The sequence below is a fragment of the Halichoeres trimaculatus genome, unplaced genomic scaffold (genome assembly GCF_033239565.1).
Source record: "Halichoeres trimaculatus isolate MK-OKI-2021-1 unplaced genomic scaffold, fHalTri1.1 fHalTri1_scaffold_7, whole genome shotgun sequence".
NCBI lineage: Eukaryota > Metazoa > Chordata > Actinopteri > Labriformes > Labridae > Halichoeres > Halichoeres trimaculatus.
The window spans coordinates 26,450,478-26,467,281 of record NW_027437185.1 but is presented as its reverse complement, the minus strand read 5'-3'; the positions used below and the strand labels follow the sequence as shown (position 1 = coordinate 26,467,281).

Sequence of the window (16,804 nt, the reverse complement as noted above, 5' to 3'; positions counted from 1 at the left end):
TGAGGTGGTGTTTTTACTTTTTTTGTTTTTGTGTTTGTCTGGAGATTCTACATAGAACCATGGTTGCATTGTTTACATGAAAAAAATCAGCTGTTAGCAACCTGTAGCATGTTGATGCAAACCATTGCTAAGCCTGGTGTTTCATGAGCTGAGGAGAAGGAGGAGAGGACGTCGTGCTGGTACTGTGGTGAGAGCTAAGATGAGACAACACAGACCTGTCCTGTCACCCCTTGTTACGGGGAGTGTAAGGTCTAGCTACGATAAGATGGACAAGCTAGACATGCTATGACAATGCCCAGAATCATAGGGAATACCAGCAGTGTAGGATTGTGCTCTTCATGGACATGGCTAATGGAGCTAACACCAAACACGAATGCTACATTGGAAGGAGAGTGAGACTGAACAGACTGAACAGACAGCTCAGTCCTGGACCCTGTGGAGGTGGTGCCTGACTGGGGAATTATGGCCAAGCTGTCATCTCTGATTGATATTTCTCTTTTAGTTGACACTTACATCATTCTATTTATATCCTCTTCAAGTTTATCACATATTCTACTTTCTTTTGCTGCTGTAACTCTGAATTCCCCGTCATGGATTAATGAATTACTTTGCACTGTATTGTATTGAAGGATATGAGATGATTGCAATGACCAACTGGAACAAGATGTCAGTATCAGTATTGTTGTAAAAGACATCACTTTCTTTAGGCTTGGTCATATATCTGCTTCTTTGTTCTGTGTAACTGATATAACCTGCATTAGGCTGCAGTTTGTCACAAACCTGCAATTAAAGGCTGCCCATAAAGATGGATAAACACTGTCATCAAACTGAAATATGGAAGCTTATCACTGGACCTGCTAATGTGCCCACCTTTGATAGAAGAGCTGTGGGTTCATATATTTCCTCAGGAAACGTGCCTCTCAGTAGAGCTCCATTTAAAATACGAGCACGGCGCACATGCTGCAGGGACTCACAGCTCCTCTCTCTACTTTTGTTCACTACAAGTGCAGCAGCAAATCCTCCTCACTAAACAGAAAAAGCAAACAAGAGAGAACAAATACATCCTTGCTATCTGTAAACATTAAGACAAACACTAAAGCAGACAAACACAGAGTTGAACAAACCGGGTATGACAGCAAACAAGTTGGCCAAATAATGTCAAATGCCGAGCAAAAGAAATAAAGGGCAGGGAACAAACAAGGGTGAACCACACAGCCAGAAAATGGAGTTCAATTTTTCATTCCGCACAGCCACTAATGCAAATAATGTGTCTCATACAAATTCCAGACATATAAATGCAGGGAAATTGTGGAAATAAATAAATAAATGGGGGAATAAATTGAGAGCTGGGCAAGGCACGGAAAAACTTCAAATGAAGGAGAAACTGAGGGGAAAATCAGAGCATAAATACATGGAGTCAGGATGGTTTAGTGTAAACATGTTTTTTTATTTATTTCTTTCTCCAAGAATACCTAATCAAATCATTTTGTTCTGTCGCTGATGGTGCTTTGTTTCCCAGAGAAGAGGTGAAATGAAGACGTGTTTGCTTCTGCTTTTTACACAGAGATACGAAGAATGAAGAAATCAATACCCCAAAAACCTGCGAGTAAACAAGGCAGTGCAGAGAAGTTGAAATGTAAAGGCACAAGTTGCTTTTCATGTTGACATTGTAGGAGGTAAGAGCTTTAAATGGTGTCAGTGATGTGACATGTTTTCATTTTTTAGATACAGTTGACAGAAATTAGAAGTATGATCATCTATGTGTTATGTTTTTACCATCAAAAATGTTTCAGATACACCAAGTGAATTCAAACCATCACTATATTTGTAGGAGACACTGCCAAGGGATTTATGGTCTGGACTGTGCAGACTGGCAGAGCCTCCATGCGTGTCCATAGGGGAACAAGAATGTTACATGCATCTAGCAGTATTGCATAAGCTAAGCCGACAGCCCACCTAAGACTGCTTCAAAGTCAGAGACGCCTCGGAAAATGTGTACACTGAACACCTAAAAAGCACCTCCCACTCCTCCTCCCTGCAGCTTGCCTTTGCAGTGGTTGACATGGAGTTTCACGTTCTTTAATGGTCTCAGTGAACACAAGGGTTTTAATGTGTTAACTCTAAAAAAAAAAAAAGGAAAGACAAGGACTTAGATGGTGATGGCTGCTAGTCACATGTGACTTCTGCAAGACTGTAGGTAACTATTAGTAATCCGGACCCATAGAAACCGTTTATATCAACATTTCTGAATCGCTTTCTGACACAACATGGAGCACACAACTGCTACTAAAGGTACATTTGAACTTCCACTGGACCAAAAACTGATTGTCTGTTTCCCCAGATGTGACCCCACTTTTCACCCAATCTGCAGCAGTTATTGAACACTTTCAGCAGACAGCAAAAGAAAGTGACATCTTGATTTTGTAAGGGCTAGTACTGACATTACAGCAATATGAACTATTGAGACGCTTACTTCTACCCCATCCAGACTTGTATTTATAGCAAAAATATGAGAAAAATCAATGAAGAAAATAGAGCCATCTCTCTAGTTTTATGAACCATCCATGTTGTTTTATCTGCAGACCGATCCGTTACCACCACCGTGTGTTGCAAATGTCTGTATATCTCCTGTCAATAAACCATGCCCTGCTGCCTGCTGCGCCATGTTATTAACACCCATCTTCATAGCCATCTCTCAAAGACATCATTGATGGGGGTCGTCAGTATTTCTTTATAGTCTGGCCTGCAGGAGACATCCTACAGTGAATGACTGAAAGCTCCCCCACCTCCCTCTAAATCTCTTCTTGTGCCGGAGATAAGAGCCGTACTGAGCTATTGGGAAGACAGTTTAAGATATAAGCTCCCGCTAAAGGCTAGCTCAAAAGAGTGACAATAAGGAGAGATCGAATGGTGTTTCTTTACAATGAGGAGTGTCTCATCTGTACGACTAGTCTAGTTGTGGTGCCCTGATTAACCCCGCTGAGGAAAGGCCATATTGGGAGTGCTAGAGTAGCAAAGAATATGAATCTTTTTACGTCATGACCTGAGTTTATATCCAAAATATCAAGCAGGCAATGATCAGTCTGTCTGTCTTCTTGTACTTGCCTGGTGCACAAAGCTGTTATTATAGATTCAACAATTGGACAACATGATAAAAAAATGTGGGCATTAATCCAAATTAACAAAAAAAAAAAAAAAAAGAAGGAGGAAAGTAAAGGAAGAGACAGAGAGAGGGAGGGAGGCTCTGGCAGGTGTGAAAGCAGCCTTCTGTAGTGGAGATGAAGAGGCCAGAACGAGGTGATGCTGGCTCTGGTAACTGGGTTGCGCCTTGAAATGTTACAGTCAAAGCATGATGAAAACTCGCATCCTCTATTTTCATAATCCATAAACATGAGTGCGCAGGGCGGAATGCAGATCACACTTTGCTTTTAAAAATAATGAGCTATGTTTAATGCAGATAGGGAAGAGACCTTATCAGATTTACTGCAGGCGTTGACAGTATGCTGACTGTTCATGTTTTTTGACACCACATATGTGAAGTTATGAAAACATTCCCAAAATGTCAATGCTACGGAAAGTTTCAAATGCCTTTAAAAGACAAAAAAGCCAATAATCTCTGAACTACTTGCTTTTTTTTATTACTGACAAAAGAAAGGAGGGTCATTATTATAACAAAAAATTATAATGTGCAATCTCAACTTTGCATCATTAGCATTCATATGTAGAGCAGGCTGTGGTCAAATGTCTATAACAAAGCTGTTATCGGTTTGGTCATATACACTCCCAAAATTCAATGTGTGGCCTCAAAATATGTCTGGATTTGAATTATTGTTGTGCTGAAACCTTGATTTTTTTCTATTTTCTATACCCTACAAGATGAAAAGAATGGTTGGCCATTTATTTATTTGTTTATTTATTCTCATAGGGTAGCAAACATTATGGAAAAGGTAGCTCCTTAAGTTGGCTATGAGGACTGAGATGTACTGAATAAGGATGCGCTGTCAAGGTAGATGCAAGGAAAGGTCACAGTTTTCAAAGAGTGGCTGAGAGACTTTGAATGGTTCCACACAGCTCCAAACAGCACAGGAAATGCTGTGTTTGCAGTTTATCGTGCTGCTTCCTTATTTTCAATGGGTGCATCTGACTTTTTGAAGTCGGTCACATCAGTGCTACTAGGTCGAAAAGTAAATTCTGAGCTCTGCTTCATGATAGACATTCGTCTAAACAGAAAAGCTGTTGTGGAAACTTTTGAGCTCAGAAGACAGAAATCCATTTACGGTTGGATGAAGGATAAAGTTAAGAGAGAAGAAAGGGGAGGAAGGGGAGGAAGGAGAAACAATAACATCTAGTTTCTCAAATTTTATCTTTATCATGATACCAAAACCACACAATATGCACTGAATAACCTTATTTTTTTTCTTTACCCCTGGCTGTTACACATTGGCATTCAAACAAATAACAACCACAATTCTAATGCTGGAATTAGAAGTTGTGACTGAAGCATATCTATTTTGAAGTGTTATTTTTTCTCACAAAGAAAGTACAATACCTGAAAATGAAAGAAGTGAGAAAGGAATAAATTTAACATGGGGAATTAGCTGCATGATTAAAGCTTCCAATGGTTGACTTCAGAATAATGTATCCTGTTAGTGATAATAACAGGTCAGCTTCCTGCCAGACAATAATGAAGTATATCTGAAGGAAGGAAAAGCATCATTAACTATAAACAGGGGAAATAATGCAGATAGAGAACAAAGACAATCTCCAGATTTCTTGTACAGCTCTCAAAGTGTGCATAGTCTCTTAAGCAAAACAACAAAACAAAGGCTCAGGATATGAATACTGCTGCTTCAAACTTGAGTTAAAACACAGCATGATCCTTGTGCTGCATGATGAATTTTATGAAAATATTTGTCTTTGACAGCAATTTTCATCTAAGAGGTGTATATTTATACTTCATAAACTCCTGAAAACGCAGCTTACCTTTCGAACTTTTTCCAAGTGCACTTTGTTGAGAAAATGTTGTTGTACTACAAGGAATCCCCATTTCCGCCTGACATATAGTACACAGCATGATGCCTCACTGGGAGTGTAACGGTGAGAAAAGGATTAGAATGTTGGATTGTGGAAGAAGTGGAGCTAAACCCCGCTAAGATTTTGTGAAAGAAAGATGCCACTGACTTGGTTTTGAATTCTGGTAGACTTCTTTTAATATCATGTTCCTAAATAATGAGGCATGTGTCCTCATTTCTAAACATCACCACTATAGAAACGCCAAAAGAAACCGGGCTGTCAGACCAGCCCTGAACACCTTAATTAGACTGAACATATGTTACGCTCCATGACCAGGCCCACAGTGCTCGTTAGCTGCTCTTTCACCTTTATGAATGCCCAAATCAAGGTGTAAATGCAGTCACAATGAAAGGATGATCACATGTAAAAAAAAAATAGGCAGCAATAGACAACATTGACAATCAAAAGAAGGCATTCCAGGTTAGGATTGAAATTATGAAGTCTTTCAGAGGCCACAAAGAGAGTTTGAACAGCCTTTGCAGTAAGAATTTAACTGATTCAATCTACAAAACAATAAACCAGCCATACAGTTCTGGTGAAAGCTGTTAAAGACAGGAAATGTAGAGAGAAAACATACAGACATAATTAACTGTTAGCTTTGGCTGGGAGGGTTGATACTTCTGACCCTGGAAGAACCTTACTTATTTATTGCAACTGTTTCATAATTTACTTTTATTAGGCAGGCAGAGATTATGAATTCCCATCAAGTCTTTTAGTAAGGCTGTTAAATGTGTATGATGTGTCCTTGGCATATTTCTCTTTTTAAGGTAAGCTGCTTTTGTGTTGAAAAATGTGTTTATCTCTGTGAATTAAGTTAGGAAAATGAAAATACTGGTGTTTGTTTAATGGGGCATAAGGTTGTAGCCATTATAAACTCAGGTCATACTCAAGTGCGATAAGGCTTGAAAAGATGACTTAATCATGTCTGCAGGATTAAGTCATTCTGCAGACAGCTCCCTGCTAAAAAAAAAGAAAAAAAGTTCTGCAGAACAAAGCTCCAGAAAAATGGTTATCCACTTTCTGCAAGTTTTGGCTCTGGAGCAGTTTAAAGGTTATCAAGGTTACCTCACATGGCTGCGAGTTCAAAAAACAGCTCAACAAGATAATAAAAGTTGATTTCACTTAAATTTCACTCTGGATTTTAAGATAGGCCTCTAATTAGCTACAATTCCAGTAATCAATTTAAAATGATGAAACCTTTCAAGTGAAGACAAGTGAAAAGGGAAAAAAGCACAGGTGTCTGTCCAGTACATGCATTAGTCCCTTAGTGTTGTCAGATCCCTGGGGAGCTGTCCAAGGTCCTGAAGTGAACACAACACAGAGCTGAGCTGTCCATAGTGCTGACTGCTTCTCCCTGCTCTGGCTTTGCAACATTAGTCAGAACAGACAACTGCACAGACATCACCACTTTCCGACAGTCCTCACCCTCTTTTGTTTGTCTGCCACATCCCACTCGCAGTACCAGTCAAACTGTGCTTTGACAAGGATGTGCACAGAATGCTTTGCACAATCCTAAAATCCCCTGGTCTATTATGACTGCAGCTACCGATGCTGGGTGCCTTTGCTGACTGAGCTGCCGCTGATATTTCATCATTCCAGCACGCACAAATTTCATCAAAACAACCAGGGAGACTGTGTTGGATGTGATTGTGTTGGATGTCACAAAGATATGTGTATCCTTACAATGGCATCACATCAGGGTATAGTGCTGGCATTAAGTCATGTGCTGAGGTGGTGCTAAGCATGGGAACAGTTAGGTGCTGAGTGCAGCACTGCTTACATATTCATGAAACTTCAGGAAAAATCACATCCAATTAACTTCAAACTGTAAGAATAAAACAATGTGTTTGAAACTTTTCTAAACTCTAAAAGTTCCAATCTTGAGTTCTTTTCAGATATATTCATATGGTGTAAAAATTACATATGTGAAACCAATTATTTACCTTTTATTCAAATGTTTTAACTGTGGCTGTATATACATGAAAAAAGAGCTCACTAGTTATCCTCCTCTACCTCACATCATTAAACCGCTTCACCGCAGACACAGGATGCTGAGTGGAGGGTGGAAACTTATTCATCCTCTGCTTTAATATATCTCCAGCACTCCTGGAAACTTTATCCAGCAACTCTGTGCAGGGGTAGACACACATTTACATATTTATCCCCCTTTTTTTTTTTTTTTTTTTTGAGTAACTATTTTAAGCTGTAATCCACAGGAACACTGGTGACTTAGGAACATTACTTGCTATTTATTTTGAAATACCAATATTACAAATCATTGAAAAAAGTTTAGAAGTTGGTAAAAATATCATTTGAATTTGATTAATTTTTGACCTCTTCCAGCATTCTACTTTTGTGCAAGGTGATGGTTACCACAGCTGGTTGCTGTTGGTGGTATCCTGCACTTTATATAAGTGGATGGATGGATGGATGGATGGATGAGTTAATTCAAAAACTGACTTTGGACATAAAAATAAAACCCTATAAATGTCATCTTTAATTTAGCTCTGTCCTTATCTACGACGTGTAAAGATATGCTTTGCGTCAAAAAAGGACTTCTCCCTACAAACCAGAAATCATTTATTTAGGCATGTATACAGTGTTTACCACAATCATTCATGGTTTCTGTTGGCGTTTCAGTGTTTCAAGTTGGCACTCTGTGTCAAATTAATCTGAGAGTTCTATTTCTAGTCCCAGTGTTTATGCCAAAGGCAGTATTAAAAAAAGAAACTCTCAAGAGGGATTTACCACAAGACAAAAAGCTTTAAAATAGATGTAAATACACTGATGTAATAAGCTCAGCTGTAAAAGTAAAGTATCACATAAAATAGCACAAGGTTTACTGGTATAAAATGAGTATGTTTGCCTGCACGCAGACATTTATTGTGGCTGTCTCTTCCTGTCTCTGTGCTCACAGTGTGTGACACAGATTGCTGTAATGATAGCAGGGAGGTCAGTGTGATTTCAGGGGTGTGCTGGTTTGGCAGTGGAAGCCACTGTGGACCTCTGGTTACTACTCTCCACAGTGATGTGAGCAGTAACCCTCTGCAACCCTCTGGTAATCATTTTTACAGCCCTTGCTTAATCAAAATGTCACATCCACTGTAGCTATATAGAGCAGAGTTCTCAGCAAATTAAAAAGAAATTAGGCTGGCAGATGTGGCCTTAATGGCTTAATCATGCCTTTACATTCGTTCTGGTAAAGCATGGCCACAGATGAATATTGTTTCAGCCCTCACGTCCATGAGTGATGACTTAGAAAACAATCTGAAATGCAAATTTGAAGACAGCTGCTCTAGTTATGTTGAAAGCCGCCTATGAAAACATGAGCATCTGACGGCAAGTCGAAAAATGGAGCATATCCTAATGCAGGAGTCAGTCAGTGGGTAAACATACCCATTAAAATTCAGTAAAATTATAAGCCTCACTGGCTTAGTAGTCTACTGGACTCTCTTCACAGCTGCAGTTTCACTGAATGCCATTTACCTTCCATAATTATAATGAATACATTATGAACCTTCCATACAGTTCCATGTTACATCTCACACTGGCCTCCAAAATTGTTAACATGAGGAACTGCAGACATTTCCTTACAAACCTTGTATTTCTGCCGTTTTCTGATTCTAATTCTGATGAATCCTGTTACAAAGCAGAAAGGGCCAAGACATCTGAAAAAAGACCTTTGGCAGAGTGAAAATTAAAACGTCCACAATGAAAAGGCAAGTAAGATTTTTCTTAAGCTACTGCTGTGACTGCTCTTTTTCGCTGCCAGGGCTAAAATCTATAATCTTTGTCAACACTGAACTGTGTTTCCTTAACAGAAGTCAGCTGCAAGAACCACCTAAGTATACCATCAGCCGTGCAAGCAAAACCATCCACTAGAGTTAAATTTTCCTTTATTTGTACCATATAAGATCACCTTCAGCAATCAATGGTTTAGAAAACCTCTCTTAACTCACTGCCTCTTTTGTTCGTCAACCCCTTACACATGCTTTGAAGAGGATCAGACAGCAAGGAGAGAAGTTCTTCAGTACTTCCAATGCCTCCTGACTGCTCAGATGTGAGCTGCCACTATTAGGTCACCTGTTGACAGTGTCATTCAGCACTTTCTTAAGCCTGCATCACTGTGAATCTCCCCATTATTAACCCACAAAATGACTGGATATAAACACCTTTAACGCCCCGGATAGAAAGCTGGACTTTGAATATCTGTTTTCTCAATGTGTATGTCAGCATCAATAAGGTCTCTGTGCAATTCCTGGAAAGATTTCACTAGACTTTCTTGCTACAGAAAAACTTGTACTGCCAATGCTTTGTCTTTAATATTTCTGACAGCACTGGAAAGAGAGAAGTTCAATCAGAGTTCAACATTTGTATCCATTTTTATTGCAAGCGGGCCATACTGAAATACCTCAAGCTGGAATCCCTGATAATCAACCATATTCAATCCATCAACTGCAATCCATTGTGAGGTAACATGGGTAAATCTCATTACTTCTGTTTAATGTAACTCACAGCTGCCTTGCACTGTGGTCATAGCACATCAAACACTGTGGTCATCAACTTAACAAAGCTCTGAAGTATTTTGAGGGATGATTTTCCCTGCACTTTAACTTTACCTGATGTCACCCTGACCTCTGCTTATCTCTCAAACACTCTTGGGGATCATTCAGAGCTCCTATTTCTGACAGCAATAAGTAACTTCAACACCGGAACTTCATTTAGTCTTAAAAATCTGCATTTCCATGCACTCTACTCTAGATCTCACAACCTAAAGTATATGTTTATCTTCCCTCTCTGCCACCACAGCCTTTTCCCCCTGAAAGTGTAATCCTAAGAATGAATGTAGAGAGACTAAATTAAGGCACCCAATTTGAAGCGGCACCACTTCACTGATAAGCTGTACCAGTGATCTGTGAGAGCACTCAGGGTCTGCTACATTATGACAATACAGAGGAATAAAGCAGATGAAAGAGAATAGCCTGGCGAGAGCAGAAATCAGATGGGCAGAGGGAGAAGAAAAAACAATCTAAAGTCTAATTGTGTTATGCCTCACGGCAGCAGGGGAGTTCAGAGAGACACATTTTCCTTCCACACGTCGTTCAGCACAGTCCCTTTCCTGACGTGATCACATTAATTTCCACCCAGTCCCAGTCTTGCTTCATCTTGCCTGGGTGCTTTTATTGAAAAAGTGACATGAAAGGTGTTATGTGCAGCCTATCTTTTTTCCTCTCCCTCTTTCTGTCTCCCCGGTTCCTCCTCCGTCTGCCGTCAGCACAGTCAAGTGCTATTAGCGCTTATGCCTGCCAAGCTTTTGCCTCTTTGTCAATTGAGTTGAGTTCGGACTACGATAAGGTCAAAGACACTGTTCTGAGGGTGTTTTAGCTGGTACCTGAGGCATTCAGGCAAAAGTTCTGTAGTTATAAAAAAATAAGATAGAGTGTTTAAGTGTTATTGACTCATGCCCTGGTTCTGGTGAGGCCTGCTTTTCATCGTCGTTGCCACTGATGTGGGGGAGTGCATAGTCCTTCATCAGGATGAGAATGATTGGGCGGGGCACGTGGTTTCCTATTTCTTCGAGGAATGTCTTTATTACCAGCAGGCCTTCTTCAAAATAAAAAAAAAAGCTCTCATGCTTGTATCAGCTCTGAAACTTTCGAGCTTTATGTCGGCTCTGCTGTTTTAACTGAAGACTCTCTGCACACATGAAGTAGCAGGCAGCCACAAGTTTTTGGTTTTCTGTATTTGCTGTTGCCCCATCTCCGGTCCTTTTTATTTCCTTTGTTTTTACCATATTGTTTGTCTGACATTTGGGGGTATAATTCCTTTAAATGATGTGTGGGTTAAACTCCTTACTTTTATGTGGCAACTTTCATTATATGTTGTGGTTTTATGGTCTCCTTTTCTCAAACCTAAGGTGTCACTGCTTAGGAGACTGTGAAAAAAAACGCACAGCCATGCCTATTAGGTTTAACCAAAAACATGCAGCGGTGGCATTTGAGGCCGGGCATTTAAGCATGTTGGTTATATGTGTCTGACACCCTGCAAGTCACTCTTTGTCATCTCTGCCCTTTGGGAGGAAAATGTCACTTTGATGCTGTTCAGCATTTGAAAGCAGCGCTGAGGCTGGTGATTCAGTTTAGTTAACTATGTTTTTCTTCCTTTCTATTCATTCCATGTCAATGCAATTTAAGTGAGACAACCCTGCGTTCACATGAAAAAGGTAATATCACAACATTCTGGTTGAGCTTCTATTTCAACAATAAAGCTGTTGTTTTTCTTAAGAATCTATACTCCGAGTAAAAAATCTGCTTTAAGGTAGTGAGCTGATTTAGTATCACTTCTGGCAGCTCACAACCTTGAGTAAAGCAAATGGTCACAAGGAGAGCTGTCTACAGCTTTTCATTTGGGTCAAAAGATTGTTCAAACCTTTTGAAAGAGCTGTTTTTGTGACACCATCCTTATAAGACTTGTATTCACTCAAGTGCATCATTTTGAACCTCTTTGACAGCAGCAGGCGTCTCAATCAGCAAACTACCACAGGCAAACTTGGTTCATTGTGTTTGTTCTTTGAGAAATGACAGCTGCAGATTGTCATGTTGGTATTTTTTAAGACTTCATTCTAAACATGACTGGTGCATTATGGTTAAAAAAAAATGGGGGGTAGTATTATTTCTGTGTGCAGCACTGTACAAACCATTTCTTTTTCTGTCTCCACTAGCTGCAGTGTTTTACAGAAATAAGGACATAGGAGGACAATTCTAACATGTATTATCTATTACCCCACAGTGCTCCCAGAACTCATTGCAGTTACTAATATCTCAATTTAACCATTTTCCACACAGGCACCAGGCACTGTGATGACACCAGGCAGTACCATGCTGAAAATGAAATTCAAGTCCAAGTTGAGGATAACAAACGTGTTAATTATCTGTGATTTACAATAAACTAGGGGTAATTGGGCTTTCACTGCCAGGGGACCTAAACACTGGAACAGATGGCACAGTCACATCAGGCCTGCATCTGAAAAATCTTTTTTTTTTTTTTTTTTTCTTTTTTTTCATTTATCAGTGAAACGGGTTGCATTTCTGAGAATGGAGTTGAACGTTGTCTCTTTACACATTGCACGTGTGTTTCTGCCTTCCAGGACCAAACTGATCTTAAGATAAAAAGGAAGATTCACTGTACCTGTCCACACAATCACATTTGACCTTCAACAGGATATGTAATTGGTTAACCAGCAAGATCAATGGCTTCCTCACCAAGCAAGGTGTTAGAAGGTGTGCTGGTCGGCATGCTGATACTCTTTAAACATCTTTTTTACCCATGTTTTTTTTTTTTTTTGTGAAAACTAATGTTTTGTGTAAATAATCTCCTTGGGCATTATTTTAAGCAGTTTTTGTGCGTGTGTGTGTACGAGTTATGCTTGAATCAGCATGCAATGTTTAGTCTGGATTTTTAAAGTAATGTTTTATGTATTTATGTAGCTTTGTGTAAAGCTGACCTTTTTTAAGAGTTTGAATGAAATGAAAAGGCAAAAAACAAGAATCACAACAAGACAGAAATTCGTTTTGACATACCTGCTGGGCTTCCCAATGTCAGATGTCCATACACTGTTACAGAGGCAAGGAAGTTGTATCCCCGGTGTGACTCTATTCACAGGTCACTAACCCCAGGGTCTGAAAGTAAACAAAAGAAACACAAATCAGAGCAGACATGGAGAGTGAGCTCACGACTTTCACCGATTCAGCCACCACAAATGCCCAGCGATCCAGGATAAACATCCTTGAAGAAATGTCAGTCCAAGGAAGAACATTAGCTGAACCACACCAGGGAAGCAGGCAGGAAAAGACCAGCATGACATATGCACAGCATCGCTCTCCTTGCCTGGTCAACTTGATCATTTTTCTGCCTAAATAGCTGCCAGAGAATGGCTCATTACACCATCATTTTAGTCTGGGGAAGACAAGTGAGAAACCTTGGTGCGGCTCACGCCATACTACTTGGTAGAAGCTTAAAAAGTGAACACACTCTGTCTCTCTGTCTGTAGAAATACACATCAGCTATTCCTCAAATGCAACTCCAGGGAGCATACTCAAAACCAACCAACCTTTAAGATGTGTTTAGACTATTTAGTTCTACTTAACAAAAGGGCATAGTGACAGATGAAACCTCTTATTGAGCTACTTTGTCTTGCAAATCACTAGTACTACTTGATGAATCCACAGCTGCTGTCATGAGACTGTGGCTGTGGTTTGTGGGTAGACAGCTATGGTTCATTGAATGCTGCACATTCAGCCTACTGTATAGTATCATGAATTACACAACTGAATTCATAAAAAAGGCAGGGGTGTACATGCACTTGTCACTCTGCATGTCTGACCAACAGGCTGCACTTAAAGTCCACACCAGGATCTAATGGAGGGTTATCTCAGGGAAACCAACACCACTTGTAAACTATTAAAGAGGAGAATGGCATAAATCAGTGGTTACATGCAAGATTATGTTTATGATGTGAGTCTATGCATATTGAGTTTTGTAGATCTGAAAGCCCATCAGCAAATGGGCTTCCCAAATCACTTAAGCACCTCTGAGGAGTTTTCAGTTGATGTATACTCTTAACAAATAAGTGCTTTTTTGTATGTTTTTGTTTTGTTCTAGTCACATTTACCCAGCTGGTCGGGTGACACCTCCTCCATCCTGTTTACTTGATATAAACCAGTATGTGAAGTTAGATTAAAGAAGCATGATTTGTTCTGTAATGCAACATCTGTATTGCATGTTTAAATGCCTTGTATGATTTCTGCCGCAACTTGATTTTCCCCATGGGGACAATTAACTTTACTACTACTGATGTTGATTTTGGCGCCGCCTGTGGACTATGTGGTCCTTGCTGATTTTTTTTTTGATTTTTTTTTTTCTGTGCATGTGTAACTATTGTGTCTTGAATCTTAAATCTCATCCCGCTTGCTTTTCACTGTTGATCAACTTAATGGTTGAAATCTACAGAAACACTATAACAGCATGCCAGTATTGCAACACAAATATTATCCTTCTTTGGTGGTCACAAATACAGTGCAAAGTCAATGAGTTGCTAAGACATCTTATCCAGACACTCTCACCCAGACTGCAACTGGATTTAAAATGGATTATGAAACTTTGACGCATAAAAAAAAAAAAATCCAGACCAGCCAAATGTCTTCTCTGTATCAAAGTTCAGCAGCACTGGCTTTCTTAGTGAGTCCACTTGCTAAGCCACATTTCAGACACTTAACTCGGCCATTTCTACTGTAACCATAAATTGAGTTGAATTTTACATCCGATAGACTTTCCCTGAACTCAGATTGTACCGCAGGACGTGTGAGCAGTAGCTGCTGCTGACACCTCAGAAACGCTCACCTCTTTCACCGTCTTACCAATGCTGCTATTTTCAACCCACCCACTGATCAGCCTAATCCACTGTTAGAGGATTTGCGCGCTGTGGTACAGAGCAATTGTGCTGCGGCAAAATGTGTGTGGCTTAATTGGAGCAGAGACTTAATGAGGGCCCCTCGAGGATTATCATCTGTGGCTTAGAAATGGCCCAGGTAGCGGAAGACACGGTCAAAAGGATCAACTCACTGCTGTCTAAATTGGAGTGACAGCGCTTAGCTGCAAATGTGCCAATAGATTCTTTAAGTTTTATGTAATTTTGTCAGATGGTTATTTGATTGGGGTGAACATGTGTAAAAATAGCTGGAAACATATGACTTCAGGGAAGAGAAGGATGCTTTAACATCTGGAGAAAAAGTAGCACTGCATGTTTATTCATCCCAATTTGATTATTTAACCCAGACTATCATCATTTCTGTGCTTCAACCGACTATAAATTTAGATTTTTATTTTGGGAAAAAAAAAAATATTGAGTTGCACTATTAGCAATAAAACATAATTGATTTTATTTCAGCAAAACAATTTCCTCAAGTTAGTAAGGGGCAAAACTCACATGGGGAATCTCTTTACAGAATGTTTATTTTTCAATGAGGAATTCACAATATTGAAAGATGATTATTTTTAACCTTTTTGTTCATGATGCTATTGTGAAATTAGTAAATGTTTGGTATATAAAATGTTAAAAACAATAGCAGAAATATAACAATCCCCTCAGCCAGAGATATTTATCACTTATTTTTGAGCATCATCATAAAAACTTCAAAAATTTAGATTATCATCAATTATAGAAGTGCAATGGAGCACATTCAAACAAAAAATCTTAATCATACATTTATTATCTAATTGATTTTAATTGTTTCAGCTTCAATTATTTAACTTTGGTCGTAATAGCAGGGAATCAAAAATTCACAAACAGAAAAGAAATACTGGGGAAGGTACAGAGGTAAATAAGACCCTTCACTGTCTCTCCAAGCGGTGTATTTCTCAGAGGAGCCCATCTCCACTTGACAGCCACAGATCAGATATGACTGACCAAGATAAATGGTTAGGCTCTAAAGTCAGATCAATTCAGTCTAACAACTGTCCTCGCCAGGAACAAAAGGCCACACTGTCAACATGGCTCAACTCACTTCACTGCTTATTCACTGTCTCTTTGTCCTTGTTGCGCAAACACCGGAAACTGTGAATTATCTACGTCTTAGATGTTTAACAGGTAACACATTGAAGTTGTATTGTAACACTACCATGAGGTTCTGTGGTGCCATTTCTTGTTGTTGTATCTGCCCCTCTCAGCCCAGCCCTGCAGGCGTACACAGAACCCTGTGTGCAATAAAACCTTCTCAATCACTGGCTGTGTGGTACATCACCATTCCTCCTGTTGGAGTAAAGACCAGACTTTACATCCTCCATCATGAATTACTTTAGGTTCAGTCCAGCAAGTTTCAAGGTTTGAACTCAGCCAGAACTGGAGTCAGGGCCAGAGTCATAATCCTCTGCTATAGTGTTACTTAGACCAGCCAATGTTTCCATTATATAGCAAGACACAGGGGCTGAGTCCAACTTTGTGCAATTCAACTCAATTGATGACACAAACATGCCAGAGGAGGCTTTTAGGCCCAGCTGCATTGATCCAAAGCTCAATTCAATTACATGCACAATAAGGAGAGCTAACAGCAATAATTTCTTGTGGTGTCACTGCATTGTGTCCAAGAATGTTCTTTCATTGACTGAGCACGAGAGCACATTAGCACTGGTCATAAATTTCTGTGCAGATGCATGCTCGTGGAATTAATCCTGTTTCCAATATCAATAATCAGATTTTATGGTTGTCTAGGAGTATATTCCATTACACAAACAAAAGAAGTTCCCACCAAAGATGTAGGATTGTATAAATAAGAAGTACTGTGACAACATAATAGATTAAACATGAATACATATATGGGTAGTTTTCCTATATACTGTTTGTTTTACATGATCTCAAATTGAAAACACTCTCACACCTTTACTTTAACATTCATTCAAGAATGCTGTGCTTGCAAAGAGTACCATACGGTGAATCTAAGTTGCTTCACCTGCCTATTGGTTCCCCAACACCTAACATGTAAGGAGGTAGTGGAGTGTCAAGGTAAATCAGCATTCTTATTCTGCCAAGATATTAGCACATTTGAAGACTCAGATATAACAACAACTAATGTTGGTATTTTGAGTTAACCGTGATGTTGGTCACTCAGTGTGTGATAGGTGCATATTCATACTGTTAAATATGATGTTGAATTATGGCCAAATGTCCCTTTAAATG

At 39.5% G+C, this 16,804-nt stretch overlaps 1 protein-coding gene across 3 annotated transcripts in view; it reads right to left on the bottom strand.

Moving 5' to 3' along the window:
* lingo2 (leucine rich repeat and Ig domain containing 2) overlaps positions 1-16,804 on the bottom strand; it is a 234,568-nt gene that overhangs the window by 147,434 nt on the left and 70,330 nt on the right. For all 3 annotated transcript variants that reach the window (XM_074674611.1, XM_074674610.1, XM_074674612.1), the window contains one exon: positions 12,654-12,752. The gene's annotated coding sequence lies outside the window, so the exon portion shown is untranslated. The remainder of the gene's footprint in view (positions 1-12,653; positions 12,753-16,804) is intronic.